This window comes from Stegostoma tigrinum, chromosome 19, assembly GCF_030684315.1.
Source record: "Stegostoma tigrinum isolate sSteTig4 chromosome 19, sSteTig4.hap1, whole genome shotgun sequence".
NCBI classification, from domain to species: Eukaryota; Metazoa; Chordata; class Chondrichthyes; order Orectolobiformes; family Stegostomatidae; genus Stegostoma; species Stegostoma tigrinum.
The window spans coordinates 48,983,348-48,999,655 of record NC_081372.1 but is presented as its reverse complement, the minus strand read 5'-3'; the positions used below and the strand labels follow the sequence as shown (position 1 = coordinate 48,999,655).

Below are 16,308 nucleotides of genomic sequence, written 5' to 3'. Positions count from 1 at the left end.
GTGGATATAGATCTCCACTCTGTACAATCCTAAAATGTCCTGCCTTATCTCCATGCAAGCCTGTGTGAAAACATCAGATTGGATGGTGCTTAATGTAATCTCCAACTTGAGCCCTTGCAGAAGCATTGCCTTGTACCTCTCTGTCTCTTTCTAATGTGTGGAAAATTGAGCAAATCCATCAACTCATATCCTCTCTCATGATGTTTGGATTTTAAAATTTGAAACTGACCCCTGAGCAGTTCTCATGTGACACAAGTTAAACTGAACCCGTTCGGAGCAGGACTCTTTGAAGATTTTGTGAAACAGATCAAATAAAGTCAAACGTGCTGCCCATTAATTAGAACCTGTTCCATGTTGTATACTTGTGTCAATATTGTTGTTGTGTTGAATATGAACCATTAAGCCTTGCAGAAGCCCTGCCTTTGCCCTCCGTGATGGGTGAGAGTGAATTGTTAATTCACCTGTAACTCATCTCCACAGTGGTTCAGTGGTTAGCAGTGCTGCCTCACAGCATCAGGGACCTGGCCTTGATTCCACCCTCAGGTGACTGTCTGTGTGGAGTTTGCACATTCTCCCTGTGTCCGTGTGGGTTTTCTCTCACAGTCCAAAGATTAGGTGGATTGGCCAGGGGAAATGCAGGATTACAGGGATAGGGTAGAGGACTGGGTCTGGGTGAGAAGCTCTTCAGAGGGTTGGTGTGCACTCAATGGGCTGAATGGCCAGCTCCCACACTATAGGGATATATGATTCATCCAAGTAAAATTCAAAGAATCACAGCATCATCACATTTGGGGAAAAAACCCCCAAAGATTCAGCCATTTTTCCTTTGCCTATAGTTTGTAGATTTATTTCTCAAATTTTGACAAATGAGAGACACTAAAGGTGCTATAAGGCACTCTGCAAACATCTTTTAACTTATTGTTCATTGGCATTTACACGCTCCTGAAGATGAAGGAATTTGGTTGTCTAAATGGGAAGATGTGATTGTTCTTCTTGCAACCAGAAAGTGAAGGGAGAACTAACAATAGCATTCAAATTGTTTTGGGCAGAAACTGTTTCTATTGCCAGATGATTTGACGACCACAAAACAATGATATAAGATGGTTGGCAAAAAAAAAATAAGCAGGGAGGGAAGGAAAAAAGAGTGTTTACCCAGTGATTTGCAATGCATGGACAGAAAAGGAGGCAAGTTCAATAAAAAAGAGTTCCTAAAAAGAAGTAGACATACATAAAAAGGGAGAAAAAGAATGCCCTATGAAAGGGAAAATGCTGACATAGCTCTTTCAAAGAACTGGCATGGGTATAATGGGAAAATTATCTCCTTCAATATTATACAATCTAATGATTCTGCATTCAATTTGAAGTCTGTATGGATAGCAAGATGAAGATTCATGCTTTCTCAATGGAAGAGGTGCACCGTAAGTGGAGTTTGGTATATGACAACAATGTAGTTTTTTGGAAAAGGGGATCAATTAATTTACCCTCAAATTTATCATTGAGTGCGAGGTATCCATGTGCACCAGAATATCATTCTCATCTATCCATACTCATGCCAGTTGATGCATTCCATTATTTAAGCTATACTCATTTTAGTTAAAAGGATGGTTTTGAGTTCATATCTGGAAGTGACTGTAGCGTAAATACCATGCAGTGATAGTGTATAATTAGTATATAATTTTAATCTCATTGTTCTCCCAGGGCTGAGAATCAACGAACCTTTGGTGAACGAGGCTCATTGTTGGTATTCCAATGGCTTCTGAGCTCTGGAATGTGATTCCAGTTCACATTGCAACAAGCTGCAGATTTGCAAGAGGTTGCCATGCCATCTGGGCTTAGTCCTGACAGATTGTTGTTTTCACTTAACTGGAAAGCAGATGCTGCTCTGTAGCTGATTTCTCCTTCGAAAAAGCCTCATTATTCTCAGGTGATTGTGATAGATGCCTCAGCTGTGGTATTTCACAAGGTCATCGCAACGAAGAGGGAACACTTCTCCCTGTGCTCAAATGCTGGGAGCTACCTGCACGGTCTCCACAATACGTGAATCTGTAACATCAGCATTTGGTCATGTTTTCTATCCCTAGTGTGGCTCCATGAGTTTCAGAATCATAAGCTCCGGCAAAAGACAGAATTATCCATGAGTGTTGGGGAGTTGGGTGGAGGGGGCTCATTCATCCAGGGAAATTGGGCTTTGGAGAAAAGAGCACTAAGAACAGGTCTAAAGGGGGAGAGCAATGTAACATATTCATTTACTATTAAATCATATATAAGTATATTTTAATATGCATCAAAATGATCAATGGATATTAATTTGTATGTCATACTATTGCTTTCTTAAGCATATCTATTAGCTTTAATCACGACATTGTTGTGATGTTAGTTAGGATGTCAGTACTTAATGTTTCCCATTTTTACATCATTATAATATTAAAAGGAACCATGGATTTTATTGATGTTAATGATCTTTTGACTCCAGTTCGTAATGTTTTACGCTCTTCTAACATGGTCTGATCTTTAAATATGTTTTCCGAATGTAATTCATGCCTCAGATCAACCATAAGTGTCTGATTAGAATGATGTAGAATTCACACCCTGAGTTATACTGCAGTCTTCGGAGACTTCGTATCAGAAAGCACGTACTTGGCATAGATGTGATTGCGTGAATGTCCCGTACACTCCAGTTGGAACTAAAACCATGACACAATCTTTAATATGACTAAAGCTTGAAATTAGTTTCCAAACTGTTTAAAAAAATCCTGAGAAGCAATCAGTTGACTGCTTATAGATCTTAAACTGGTTATGGTTATTGTTTGGAGGATCACACCAAAAGCAACATATGCCACACACTAGTAATAGTTTTCAATACTCGTCTAAATTTGACACAAAATACTATACAGCTTGGCAGGATTCTCTGCTAACGTAACACAGGGTCCATTGTTTGGTTCAAGTGGATTTAGATGGGAAATCAATCTAGGAGTTATTCTTCTGAAACTTCGAGGATTTTCACCGTAATTTGAGTAGGAGTCATCAAATTATGGTATTGATTACGTCCCTTTTTTTGCATTCCAACATTGTTGGGCGTAAGAATGATGGCATTCCTGGCAAAGATGTTGCTTCAGGTGATGAAGGGGCATTTGAAGTTTTGAAGAACCTCTGAAATTACACATAGGATGATTATACAGCAGCAACGCCTAAGCTCAGAGGATAGTTTTTAGAAATTAGAAAAGTACTTTGAAATCATGAATGCCACGACTTGAGGCCATTAGTCAAGCAATACTACAGCTTGGATTTACTGCCACCATTTTCCATCTCTTATTTTGTTTGGTGCACCAACTTCAGCAAATTGCCTGGTCATGGAAAATCCACAGGAGGGCCAAACAAGCAACCGAGCACCAGGGTTCCACATGTGTTTACAACCTCATTTCAATGAATGCTGTGCAATACTACTCAATCATTACTGTTGATTTATGTTATTTCAAATCTCCATGAAATGTCCCTTTGTCCTCGAGTTATTTGAATCACAATATCATCGCCTGAAAAATATTCAGATAATTGTTAATATCCTGTGGCATAATTTCCCCTAATTTTACCAAAAGGATGAGTGAAAAGTATATCATTTTGTACTCAAGTCAACTTTGTGCTAAAAGTAACAAGTAGAATCAAAGACAACCCTTCGTTGCTCTCCTGCATCTTTTTCATGTAAACTAGAATTAGCATGTTAATAACTGCCGAATTTTCTGGAGTTACTGAGTAATTTCCATTCTATGCAGACTGTAACATTGTTGCTACGCAACTGAAAATGTATTAAAGGTTGAATTCAAGCAATTTGGTATTGAAAGGAGTGTCCCATTTGTGTTTCTCTTCGAAAATAAATCGTTCAGTTGCAAACGAACCTGGAGACAGCAGACGTTATGAGTGTTCATTGAGATTAATGGTACTGGAACATCAAATGGTCCCAGAGCTGTCGGATTCCTTCAACGCATTTGATGAAAATGCATTTGAATTAAATTGAGTTTACTAAATTATTGTGTTGAGGCAAATGCCTGAGGAATACATAAATATGTAAAAATGTTGTGTGTGGTGCAGGTGCTGCTTATCAGATGTGTTGTAATTTTCTGACACTCTTCAGAAGTAGTATGCCAGCAAAAATGGATGTTAAGCTTTCATCATCTTGTACGTCAGCAGTTAGCATTGAAGTCACAATAGGATGACACCAAAATTACTGAAAAATGAAATGTTCTCTCCGAGGACTGCACCTCTTCAAGGGGCTGTTGTCTCTCAATTTGGTCCAATTGGTTTTATTTAAAACAGTATAAAATTGAGTTTTTGCCCTTGCCGTACTGTTTCATAACTTTGGGACTCTTGGAGCCAATAGTTTTGAATAGTTTGAAAACAGCAGCCACACTTAACACCACAAGGTTCTGCAACCAGAAATTAGACCATTTCTTGGTGACATTGGTTTAGGGACAAACACTGACCAAGATTGGATAACTCCGCTGTCCTTCTAAAGAGTGTGATGGATGTAAAATGATAAGTTAATTGTGCTGTTAAGATACAAAGGTGAGGGATGTAATTTTATTAAATAGTCTGAGCATTTTCAAAAAGTGACTGTTTACATCTGTACCAGGGTAGAGTGAACATGTGGTGTCTACTCTTATGTTTCAGTCCTCCCCCATATCACATGAACCAGGGTGCACAGTCACACCCCACAACCAAATAATTTAAACTTAAAAGTTTCTTTGTAATGTTTTTCCTTCATTACAGTCTGATTGGGTCAAGTTAAAATGGTATAGAAAGGAATTTTGGCCTTTGTGCCCCCGTGATATTGTTTGTACCTGTGAGCCAGGAGGCTCTACCTGAAGCCCTACCTGCTTCAGAAGTGTATCAAGGTATTTCTGAACAGGTTGATTAAGAAACTTTTCAACAAGAATTTGGTTATGGCAGTGTCCCCAGAAATGGGGGCAGGCAGTGTCTTCAAGTGTAGTCAGGGCTTCTGTGATCGGTGTGTAACACATTAACTTCTTAATGAGCCACATTTTAAGTTAAATTATTAAGTTTCCTTTGAGATTTTGATCTCTGATGCAGTTTCCTGCATGGGGCTGTAGCCTTTTTAATTTAACACCATTGTTTTAATTGATAAAATGAGTGAAAAGAGACTGCTGGGGCTGCTGATTAGTGTAAAGTAACCTTTTATGAACAAAAGGGATTTTCATCCACTTTTGCAGTTACCTGGTTTGTAATCCAGTTAATAATGGGATCTAATGTATTCACCTGAAAGAACAGATGATTCCTCAATTTAATCTAAAAGATAGGTCCTGCAAAAGTGCAGCACTTGCTCGCCAGTCTAGAGCTCGTCTCCATGTCTCTGGATTAGAACATAAACTGAAAGCCTTCTGCTCCTGAAACAAGAGTGCTATTTGCTTTACTTTGTGTCATAAGCCAGTGATACCTGTGCATTGAGATACTGGTCTGAATTAGCTCTGGGATGTGGGTGTCTGCAGATGCAGTGTCCCTGAAATGACTTGCCTCTTCTCTTTACATGACGCTGTGTTCTCGTCTTTTATGATTCCGTGACTTGTTGATTCCAGAGATAATGATTTCCTGATGCTCAAGCCTCTGTTGTTGGGAAGGAATCACAATCAGCAAGGAGAATTGGGTGGCTAAAGAAGTGATTGATTTATTGTGAAGACCAGCATTGTACATAGATATAAGACAGAAGTGTCCTCCAGCAGCCGGGCATTTTCCAAAAAGAGAGAGAATATGAAAATCAAGCTTAAGCAATGGCTAAACCTATGCTGCAAGTAAATGTGGTGAAGACTCCCATAGTCCAGTCTGACGTATAATATTGAAAGAAATGAATAGGTGTTTTGTGATACAAATCATGTGTGTTTTACTTCTTGGCTTGTGCAAAATTAAGTGTTTGAGCAGGATAAAGGAAGTCAGTGGATAAGGGAGAGACTTGTGCAGGAAAATGGGTTAAATAAAGTGTGAAAAATGTGTACTGCTTTTTGAGCTAATTTTGCTAAGAATCAGGGAAGTAATGTATAGTTCTAATGTGAAATACTGCCCATTATCTGATGAAGCTGATTGACAGTTTAGGAGGAGGCAAGTGCAGTACCTTTACTGAAATTCTGTCTGATAAAGGTGGGTTATTTAACCCAACCCCATGATTCAATCAATAATTGGAAAAAGAATGGAAAAGGTACCTGTATAAAAATGTAGCAAAAACTGCTTTAAAAGAGCAAGATCCTATCTGAGTAAGCTTCCTGACATTTTTGGGGAGATAACTGCTGGGGAATGAAGAGGGAAATTCAATTATTTGAACACTGATGAAACAGCATCCAGTGCCTTTTTATCCACTGTGTACCATATGCAAGCCCTGTGGATTACTGGAGTCCTGATGGATGTGATTCAAGCCAATGCATTGGGGAATTGGATGAAGCCAACCATTGAGCAATCTATTCAAACTGTCTCAGTCACCAAACACACATATTGGTCTAGCACTTCATTCGTGGTCTTTTCCTGCCAATGCTTAACAATTTCTCCCTTGTTGCTGAGTCTCCGCAACAAATTAGGTTGTGGTTAGATTGAGTACAGTTGCAGCTGACATACAAGTCATCTTGATGATAGTAAAATTTCACTTGCAATTCAATGAATCCCCTTCATTATCCGTGGTGTAAGCTCACCTACTAGGGTAGATTTTCAACTGGGATCCTGCGTGTCAAACTTCAGTACAACAGCCCTTTATCAAAATTGCTTCATCTTATTATATAAATTTTTAAAAATATGATTATCTGATGGATGGTCAATCAACAATACCCTTAAGTTGCAAATTGACCCAAATTTATTTGCTTTGAACATATTACTTCTATTAAGAAATAATAAGAACTATTGACGTTGAAGTCAGAGATAATACAGGGTTGAGCTGAAGGAGCACAACAGCCCAGGCAGCATCAGAGGAGCAAGAAAGTTGACATTTCGGGTCAGGACCCCTCTTCAGAAAAGAAACGCCAACTTTCCTGCTCCTCGGATGCTGCCTGGCCTGCTATATTCATCCAGATCTACCCTGTTATCTCTTACCTATATTATGATATTGTTATCATTATGATTGCTATTATGATAGCTTGGGCAAGGATTTACAATTTATACTTGTCTAGATGAGACAACCTTAATCATTATACTCCAGATGTCTCCATGTTTTATTCAACACTCACCGTCTTACGTTGGTCGCACCAAGTTTAACTTAACACAAGAATACCTCCCCTGATTGCTATCTTTCCCAGTTCCTATGTATTCACATTTTTAAAGGACCCAATTTAATCCTTGGGTTAAGGAAAGATTGCATTCATTACGTACTAAAACATGAGGAAAAATAATACAACACAACCACATAGTTTCAAAATGAGAAGGGAGGGGAGGAAAAAAAAACAGGCAGATAAAAGATATACAAACCAGTTTTTGACTTGTCCATGAGGAATAGGTGGTGAAACGTTGAGGCTTTTAACTTGGGTGCTTCAGGCCACACTGATCCTGGCAGTTGAATAGTTAATCTGGAGATTCTTGGTTCTGCGCGATAGCTAAAAGGAATGGTTCCATTAGAGTTTTAACTTGTTTCTGGCAGTAGGCGAGAGAGCACAGACTTTTCCTTTGACCTGTTAGTGCAAGGGTTCCTAGAAGTTGTCCTTCAGCTTTGACCCTTGCAGCATGCACCAGTTCTGTAGAAAGCGAACATTAGTCTACTACACATACACACATACAGCTGAATTACAGTCGTTTATTAACCACTTCTCCTGTATGTTCTTAGAATGGGAAGGCCAAAATATCTTTAGCCCAAAACTGCTTTCTTTTACCTCACATCGTGTCCACAATCTGAGATATGATGCGCAGGAGATGGTTTCTACTGAGGTGGTAATCAGCCTCCTTTATCTCTCAAACCAAAGTAGTATGCAGGTCTGCTTTTGAGTTGTGTTTTTCCTTTTTGAAGTGCCTCTATCAGAAATTCCTTGACACTCTCCAGTCATGACATTACATGGTCTATCTCTCTCAGGACTGAAAGTAATGTACATATATATTTTCTAGATAGTCATTGCATTACATTCTCAGAATTTACAGTTTCAGCTATCTTTGATTTAAGATTTCCCTTTTTTAAATTTATAACTGAAAAATGTGCTCGTTCATAGTTCACTAAGTAATTCAGGGCTATGATACATAGTCCTGACACTGCAAAGATATACTTGTGAATATTGGGTGGAAACAGGATTTGTTTTAGTTATGAAGACACGTGGTTGAGTTACTCAGAGTGCTCATCATCCAAAGCTCATATGATAAATATTTAATCGCATTCTAGTGGAACTGTGGCACTAGCAAAACCATAGTCCCACAAACAAGAGCCAGGAGGAGACGATTCATCGATGTACGTCAAGAAGAACAAATGCAGTTCTGATGGAAATTGCTAAATATTGAATCAAATTAAAAATAGGTTTCCCATCACTATTCTACTACCAGCAAAAATGAATTTTCTTACTTTGAGTGCCTCACTATATTTGAACGGTTATAGTGTACAATCTTTTGAGATGAAGCAGCTGCATGGAATAAAAAAAAAACTATCTATTCCTGTGGCCAGACTGATTAACTCAATAGTTGAAACCCTTCGAAATATGTTCAAAAACATGTTGACTTTTATAATTGAGTGACTGTGGACCATCCATCAAATGTCTGTTGCATTAAAACTGATGATTCGTTGACTGTGCAATAACAAACATTTTAACTGTGGCAGTCTTCATGCAAATCAAGCTAAATGAAGCAAGTGCGAGTTTCGAAATATTGATCATATTAGGATGTATCCTGGGGTGTGCCTTAGTTTGTACAGTATGAAAATTGTTCATCAAGCCCAAAAGGTCCAACCATTGCTATTTATTTGATCTTAGCTCTTTCTCCTCAATCTCCTTCCATGTCTATGCATATCATCTAATGCCCTGTTGCCTCTCTATTACTGTATGCCAGCCTTTGACCTCTCATAATTCCTGCATCATCCTCTGTCCCGGTATCCACATCCTTGACACCTCAACTCTGCTAATCCATTCTAATCCTTTCAGAGATGACACGCTATCCAGACTGACACATCCTCATGGTCCCTCAAAGACCATATGCCCTCCTGTCTTTCCCTCATGGGCCTGAGACTCCATACTACCTTCTGCTCATCTACCTGTCTCACATGGCCCCTTAGCCCTATTTCCCCAGATATCTCCATGGCCCTTTAGAACATTCACACCAATTTATTGCTCATTCAGACTGTGTCACCTTTTGCAATTCCCTCTTCTCAACTCACTTCTTATCCAGCCCAGGCAAACTCACGAAGATACCCTTTCAGAAATTGATTCTGTACATATTAGTAATGTTACTATCGAAAAAGAAACAATTATTGATGCAAAAATCATCTAATACATTTAAATTCCTTCAACTAATATTTGTATGAATAAATGTTTCACTTAAGTGAGCATTCCTTTATTTAAACAACAGCATGCTTAAATGTGTAATCCGTGTAGACAAAATTTGCATTTTACAAAGGTTGAAGTTGCTCATCAAAATGTTTATATGATTGGAGCCTAGTTGTGAACATGATAGCTTGGGAAACAGTCATGCGTAACAATTGCTATGGTGGCACACGCCAACAGCAATGCTGAAATATCTAGCATTCTTTTCATAACTCCACACAGCTTTGTTCAGTATCTCAATAGCTTTATAGGTTCCAATAACCATCCCAGTCATAGAACCCCTACATTGAGTCCACATCAACTCTCCAAACAGCCTCACACCCAGACCCACCCCATCCCTATAATCTTGCATTTCCAGTGGCTAATCCACCTAACTTGCACATCTTTGGACTGGAGGAAGTAGGAGCACCCGGAGGAAACCCACACAGACACTGGGAGAATATGCACACTCCACACAGACAGTCACCCGAGTCTGGAATTGAAAGTGGGACCCCGGTGTGGTGAGGCAGCATTGCTAACCACGCAGCCACTGTACCACCCAGTTACCAGGAAGTGGTCATCAACAGTGCTACAGAAAGGGGGCTTGTTCAGCAAACAAAAGTTTTCAACTTTCAGAGTGGTTGCCTAAAGGAATTAATCCAATTATCCAGTGACAGATATATCTTTAAATGCAGAACAGCTACTGCTTTTACAAAACTTCAGCCAGATCTTACTTCCTTTTGCAATGTTGAATTTGATTTACTTTCTTACTGTTTGAATTGTTCTCTTTAAGATTTCTGTCAAAGACAGTCTATTTATTTTGAGTGAATGTACTGGAAGTTTCTATGATGCAAATCAGCCACAAGCCACTTACCAGGTTTAAATTACTGACGTTGTCTAAAGTTTTCAAACAATTTTCACACACAGCACACCAAAGTACACTTGAGCCATAGTCCAACTTCCACTCTCCTGCTGCTGTCAGTTCTGTCAAGAAGGGCTAGTACCATTATTAATGAATAAAAGAATCTGGAATAATTGTGTTCCTTTCATTCACGCACCACAAATATACTGTCAGATTTCCACTAATTTTCTGACAATTTTTGATACTGACTTTAAGGAACTCTTATGGGGGAGGCAATGGCTTAGTGGTATTATTGCTGGACTGTTAATCCAGAGACCCAGAAAGCATTCTGAAGACCCAGGTTCAAATCCCACCACAGCAGATTGCGGAATTTGAATTCAGTAAATATGAATTAAGAGTCTAATGATTACCATGAATCCATTGTCAAGGAAAAACCCATCTGGTTTACTAATGTCCTTTAGGGAAGAAAACTGCCATCCTTACCTGGGTGGCTTACATGCGACTCCAGACCAACAGCAATGTGGTGACTCTTAACTACGCTTTGGGCAATTAGAGATGGGCAATAAATACTGCTTAGCCAGTGTTGCCCCCAAGCCATGAATCAGTAGAACAAGAAAACCTTGTTCCTTTACTTACCCTGGTAGAATACTCACAATCCCTTCACCATCCATACTGATCTTGTTCCCCTTACAATCGCCAGCTGATCCCCAGTGAATGATGTTCTCTCAGGTTTGTACCTATCTCCTTTAGTTAGTGTGATCAGGCAGTGAATTTTAATGTTATGTTGATGAATGTGCCCCCTAGGAATGACTTCTTCATTGGATATTTGGGCAACGATTGCAATGTCTTACTGATAGCAGCTTTATACTGACCAGATCCTGTCAGCTGGATTATTCCCAAGTTATGGCTCAGATATTGTGTAGCCTGCTAAAGTAGCAAGATGGTGGGTGGCAAAGGGCACTAGTTAGACTCAGTGCTGATAATAATGTATTCAATTAAATCAAGGATAGAACATAGAACAGTACAGCACAGGAATGGCCTCTGCTGCCCATGGTGTTGTTTTGAACATGATGCCAAATTAAAACAATCCATTCTGCCTGTCCTTTGTCCAAATGCCTGCATTTCCGTGTGCTAATGTAAAACACCCCTATCTTATCTGCCTCCACCACCACCCCTTGCAATGCCTTCCACACTCCTAACACACTGTGTAAAAAACTTACTGCTCACATCTCCGTTGAACATTCCCCCTCTCACCCTAAATGCATGCCCCACTAGTGTTAGCTCTGGGAAAATGATTCTAACCATCAACCTTATCTAGGCATCTCATAACTTTATAGACTTTTATCAAGTCTTCTCACAGCCTCTGACGCTCCAGAGAATACAAACTGAGATTTTCTCGCCTGTCCTTTCACCACACACCCTTTAATCCAGGTAGCATCCTGGTAAACTTCGTCTGCACCCTTTCCAAAGACTCCAAATATCTTTCCTGTCATGTGGCGACCAGAACTCAACAAAATACTCTAAGTGTGGCCTAACCAAAGTCTTGTAAAGCTGCAACATGACATCCTGATTTTTGTACTCAATTCCCCAACCAATAAAGGCAAACATGCCATATGCCCCAGGGACATAACAAAACAGGAAACTCAGTTGTTAGCAGTGGAAAACTCATTGATCTGCTTAATTGTCAATTTGCACATAATTTGACTGCAATTTAATTCTGCCTCCCTGATCCAGTGAATTACCCACATATCCCTCGTATCTTCAATAATTGCCCCAATGGACAGTACTGATTTATATGTGGTTTCCTCAACTCAGTGGGAGACTCCTTTCAACATCCAGAAAAATGAATCTACAAGCTCTGGATCGACCCTAGAGATGTGTTTTATTCCCCCCTCTCTGTAGAAACTTGCTGAGCTGGCACTGAGTTTCGTAACCTCAGACAGGAAACTCAGAACCCGAACATTCTGGGTTTTAATTTTAAAGTGATTCCAATACTGAAATACAGAGGGACAAGCCCTTGAAGTGATTCTGAATCCCGAAGGTGCCAACTTAGGTGGATGTCTGTAAGGAAATTGAGATTTGGTGTCAGAATGGGAATCGTTGACCCTCACTTCATTCTCAAGAACTAAAGTGGAGTCTGGATAGTGACATCGCACACCTCTTTGAACCTATTGGTGCCACTGATAATCCTGTGTGATGGTGAGCAAATGTTCTCCTGAGATTCTAGAACACCTTGTTTGTGCTGGGCCAACAGAAATTCAGAAGGGGGAGAGGCAACCTCAGAGCTTCTTTCCAAAGCCTGGAAGTGAATTTCCAACATGAAGAGAGAGAGCTGGTTACACTTTAAATACGGTACCAGCTCCTGCAAGTCCATCAGGGGATGGGCACTTCCTACTATTGGAGCTGCCCTTCCAACCCACTGACCTGATCCTGCCACAGGACTATGTTCACGACACACATGAGCTTTGTCGCCCTGTAACCACCTTCAGCAGATCACCAAGGATCAGCAGCTGATCCCTGACAGTTCCTACAACTGTCAACAGAATCTGTATGGGTAGCAATAACTCCAGTCCTATAGAGGACATGAAATTAAAGAAATGTTGCTAAACTATGTTCCAATCTGACAGATCAAACCAACATTGAAAATTGGGAACTTTACTGCTAACTTCTTCAACGTGTAAAATTCTACATTTATTTTGGCATGCACATGCTATCTCATGTCATCTACATTATCTTTCCCTGATTGTCAGGACCCTGCTTTATTTATTACTTGCCAAAATTACTTCAGATCCCTGGGGGAGGGTCGGGGAGATTCTCCAAATCCTAGCCAGAGCTTTTAAATGTTCAGGCAGAGGCAACAATTCAATGTCCCAAAGGTTGGTTAAATGTTTTGATATCAATTTTTCTGAACCTTTCAAAGTCAGATTTCCCAAACTTCATAATGAGGAAACCTTTTGAAATTAATTAGCATGCTTTGAATAATCATTAAGACCCCAGCCACTGGAATTACATTAACAGGTGCCAAACACCGGGACTATGAATCTGGAAACCACTTGCACGTGCATACATTTGGTCTTCGGGTGAAGTTGCTCAGCTCACGAGAAATCTGTCATGTGCAGTCTGACATTATTTTAAACTCTTGCGCAGTTAGGGGGTGAAGCTTTCTGGGCTAACAATCCTACTCAAACACTACAGCCACAATGGCTATTACTAACATATCAGACTGAGCCAGGCAAACAGAACTCAACTGAAAAGGGAACAACATATGCAGCATGCATTGAAGTATGCACTGCCCTTTAAAATTTTCCCTGAAAATTTAATGCATAGGAATCATAAATTTAATAAAATCACATATACAAAGGGACCAATGTATAAAGAAAGATGTGAATGAATTCTTGGAGGGTGAAAACATTACAGTTTTACAGCAGGAACACACAGTGTCAGAATTGTCCAACAGATGGCAAGCAAAGTACAACTTTCATCATAAGCCAGATCTAGAGACAGGCATTCTCCACTGAAAAGTACAGCACCTTAGTCAGCTCAATTCACAACTAGCTCAAATCTACTCAAATGGTCTTATATATCGTAATCAAAGAGGGTTGTTGAACATTGGCATATCCATTTGGAAAACAGAAAGTGTTAGGCGCATTGGCTTAGGAATGGAGATTAAACTGGCAAATCATTCATCCAAGATAATAAAATGTGAGGCTGGATGAACACAGCAGGCCAAGCAGCATCTTAGGAGCACAAAAGCTGACGTTTCGGGCCTAGACCCTTCATCAGAGAGGGGGATGGGGTGAGGGTTCTGGAATAAATAGGGAGAGAGGGGGAGGCGGACCGAAGATGGAGAGAAAAGAAGATAGGTGGAGAGGAGAGTATAGGTGGGGAGGTAGGGAGGGGATAGGTCAGTCCAGGGAAGACGGACAGGTCAAGGAGGTGGGATGAGGTTAGTAGGTAGGAGATGGAGGTGTGGCTTAAGGTGGGAGGAAGGGATGGGTGAGAGGAAGAACAGGTTAGGGAGGCAGAGACAGGTTGGACTGGTTTTGGGATGCAGTGGGTGGGGGGGAAGAGCTGGGCTGGTTGTGTGGTGCAGTGGGGGGAGGGGACGAACTGGGCTGGTTATGGGATGCGGTGGGGGAAGGGGAGATTTTGAAGCTGGTGAAGTCCACATTGATACCATTGGGCTGCAGGGTTCCCAAGCGGAATATGAGTTGCTGTTCCTGCAACCTTCGGGCGGCATCATTGGGGAACATTGGGGAAACCAAGCAGAGGCTTGGGGACCACTTTGCAGAACACCTGCGCTCGGTTCGCAATAAACCTCTACATTGGGGAAACCAAGCGGAGGCTTGGGGACCGCTTTGCAGAACACCTCCGCTCGGTTCGCAATAAACAACTGCACCTCCCAGTCGCAAACCATTTCCACTCCCCCTCCCATTCTTTAGATGACATGTCCATCATGGGCCTCCTGCAGTGCCACAATGATGCCACCCGAAGGTTGCAGGAACAGCAACTCATATTCCGCTTGGGAACCCTGCAGCCCAATGGTATTAATGTGGACTTCACCAACTTCAAAATCTCCCCTCCCCCCAGCGCATCCCAAAACCAGCCCAGTTCGTCCCCTCCCCCCACTGCACCACACAACCAGCCCAGCTTTTCCCCTCCACCCACTGCATCCCAAAACCAGTCCAACCTGTCTCTGCCTCCCTAACCTGTTCTTCCTCTCACCCATCCCTTCCTCCCAGCCCAAGCCGCACCTCCATCTCCTACCTACTAACCTCATCCCACCTCCGTCTTCCCTGGACTGACCTATCCCCTCCCTACATCCCCACCTATACTCTCCTCTCCACCTATCTTGTTTTCTCTCAATCTTCGGTCCGCCTCCCCCTCTCTCCCTATTTATTCCAGAACCCTCACCCCATCCCCCTCTCTGATGAAGGGTCTAGGCCTGAACCGTCAGCTTTTGTGCTCCCGAGATGCTGCTGGGCCTGCTGTGTTCATCCAGCCTCACATTTTATTATCTTGGATTCTCCAGCATCTGCAGTTCCCATTATCACAAATCATTCCTCCAACCAGCACAAATTTTTAGATTAGATTAGATTCCCTACAGTGTGGAAACAGGCTCTTCGTCCCAACAAGTCCACACCGCCCCTTGAAACATCCCACCCAGACCCATCCCCCATAACCCACACACCCCTGAACACTACGGGCAATTTAGCATGGCCAATCCACCTAGCCTGCACATATTTGGGCTGTCAAGGAGGAGGGAAGTCATGTTAAAGAATATAAAATAGGAGCTGTAGTATTATCACCTTTAGAGTGATGTCGCTTTAAGAACTCAACATGCAAATTAGCCAAGATAATAAAATGTGAGGCTGGATGAACACAGCAGGCCAAGCAGCATCTCAGGAGCACAAAAGCTGACGTTTCGGGCCTAGACCCTTCATCAGAGAGGGGGATGGGGGGAGGGAACTGGAATAAATAGGGAGAGAGGGGGAGGCGGACCGAAGATGGAGAGCAAAGAAGACAGGTGGAGAGGGTGTAGGTGGGGAGGTAGGGAGGGGATAGGTCAGTCCAGGGAAGACGGACAGGTCAAGGAGGTGGGATGAGGTTAGTAGGTAGCTGGGGGTGCGGCTGGGGGTGGGAGGAAGGGATGGGTGAGAGGAAGAACCGGTTAGGGAGGCAGAGACAGGTTGGACTGGTTTTGGGATGCAGTGGGTGGGGGGGAAGAGCTGGGCTGGTTGTGTGGTGCAGTGGGGGGAGGGGATGAACTGGGCTGGTTTAGGGATGCAGTGGGGGAAGGGGAGATTTTGAAACTGGTGAAGTCCACATTGATACCATATGGCTGCAGGGTTCCCAGGCGGAACATGAGTTGCTGTTCCTGCAACCTTCGGGTGGCATCATTGTGGCAGTGCAGGAGGCCCACGATGGACATGTCATCAAGAGAATGGGAGGGGGAGTGGAAATGGTTTGCGACTG

The 16,308-nt window shown here is 41.7% G+C and overlaps 1 protein-coding gene across 2 annotated transcripts in view; it reads left to right on the top strand.

The window, feature by feature from the left end:
- si:dkey-65j6.2 (pleckstrin homology domain-containing family G member 4B) overlaps window positions 1-3,813 on the top strand; it is a 185,711-nt gene extending 181,898 nt beyond the window's left edge. For both annotated transcript variants that reach the window (XM_048550427.2, XM_048550426.2), the window contains one exon: window positions 1,699-3,813. The gene's annotated coding sequence lies outside the window, so the exon portion shown is untranslated. The remainder of the gene's footprint in view (window positions 1-1,698) is intronic.
- Window positions 3,814-16,308: the final 12,495 nt, after the last annotated feature.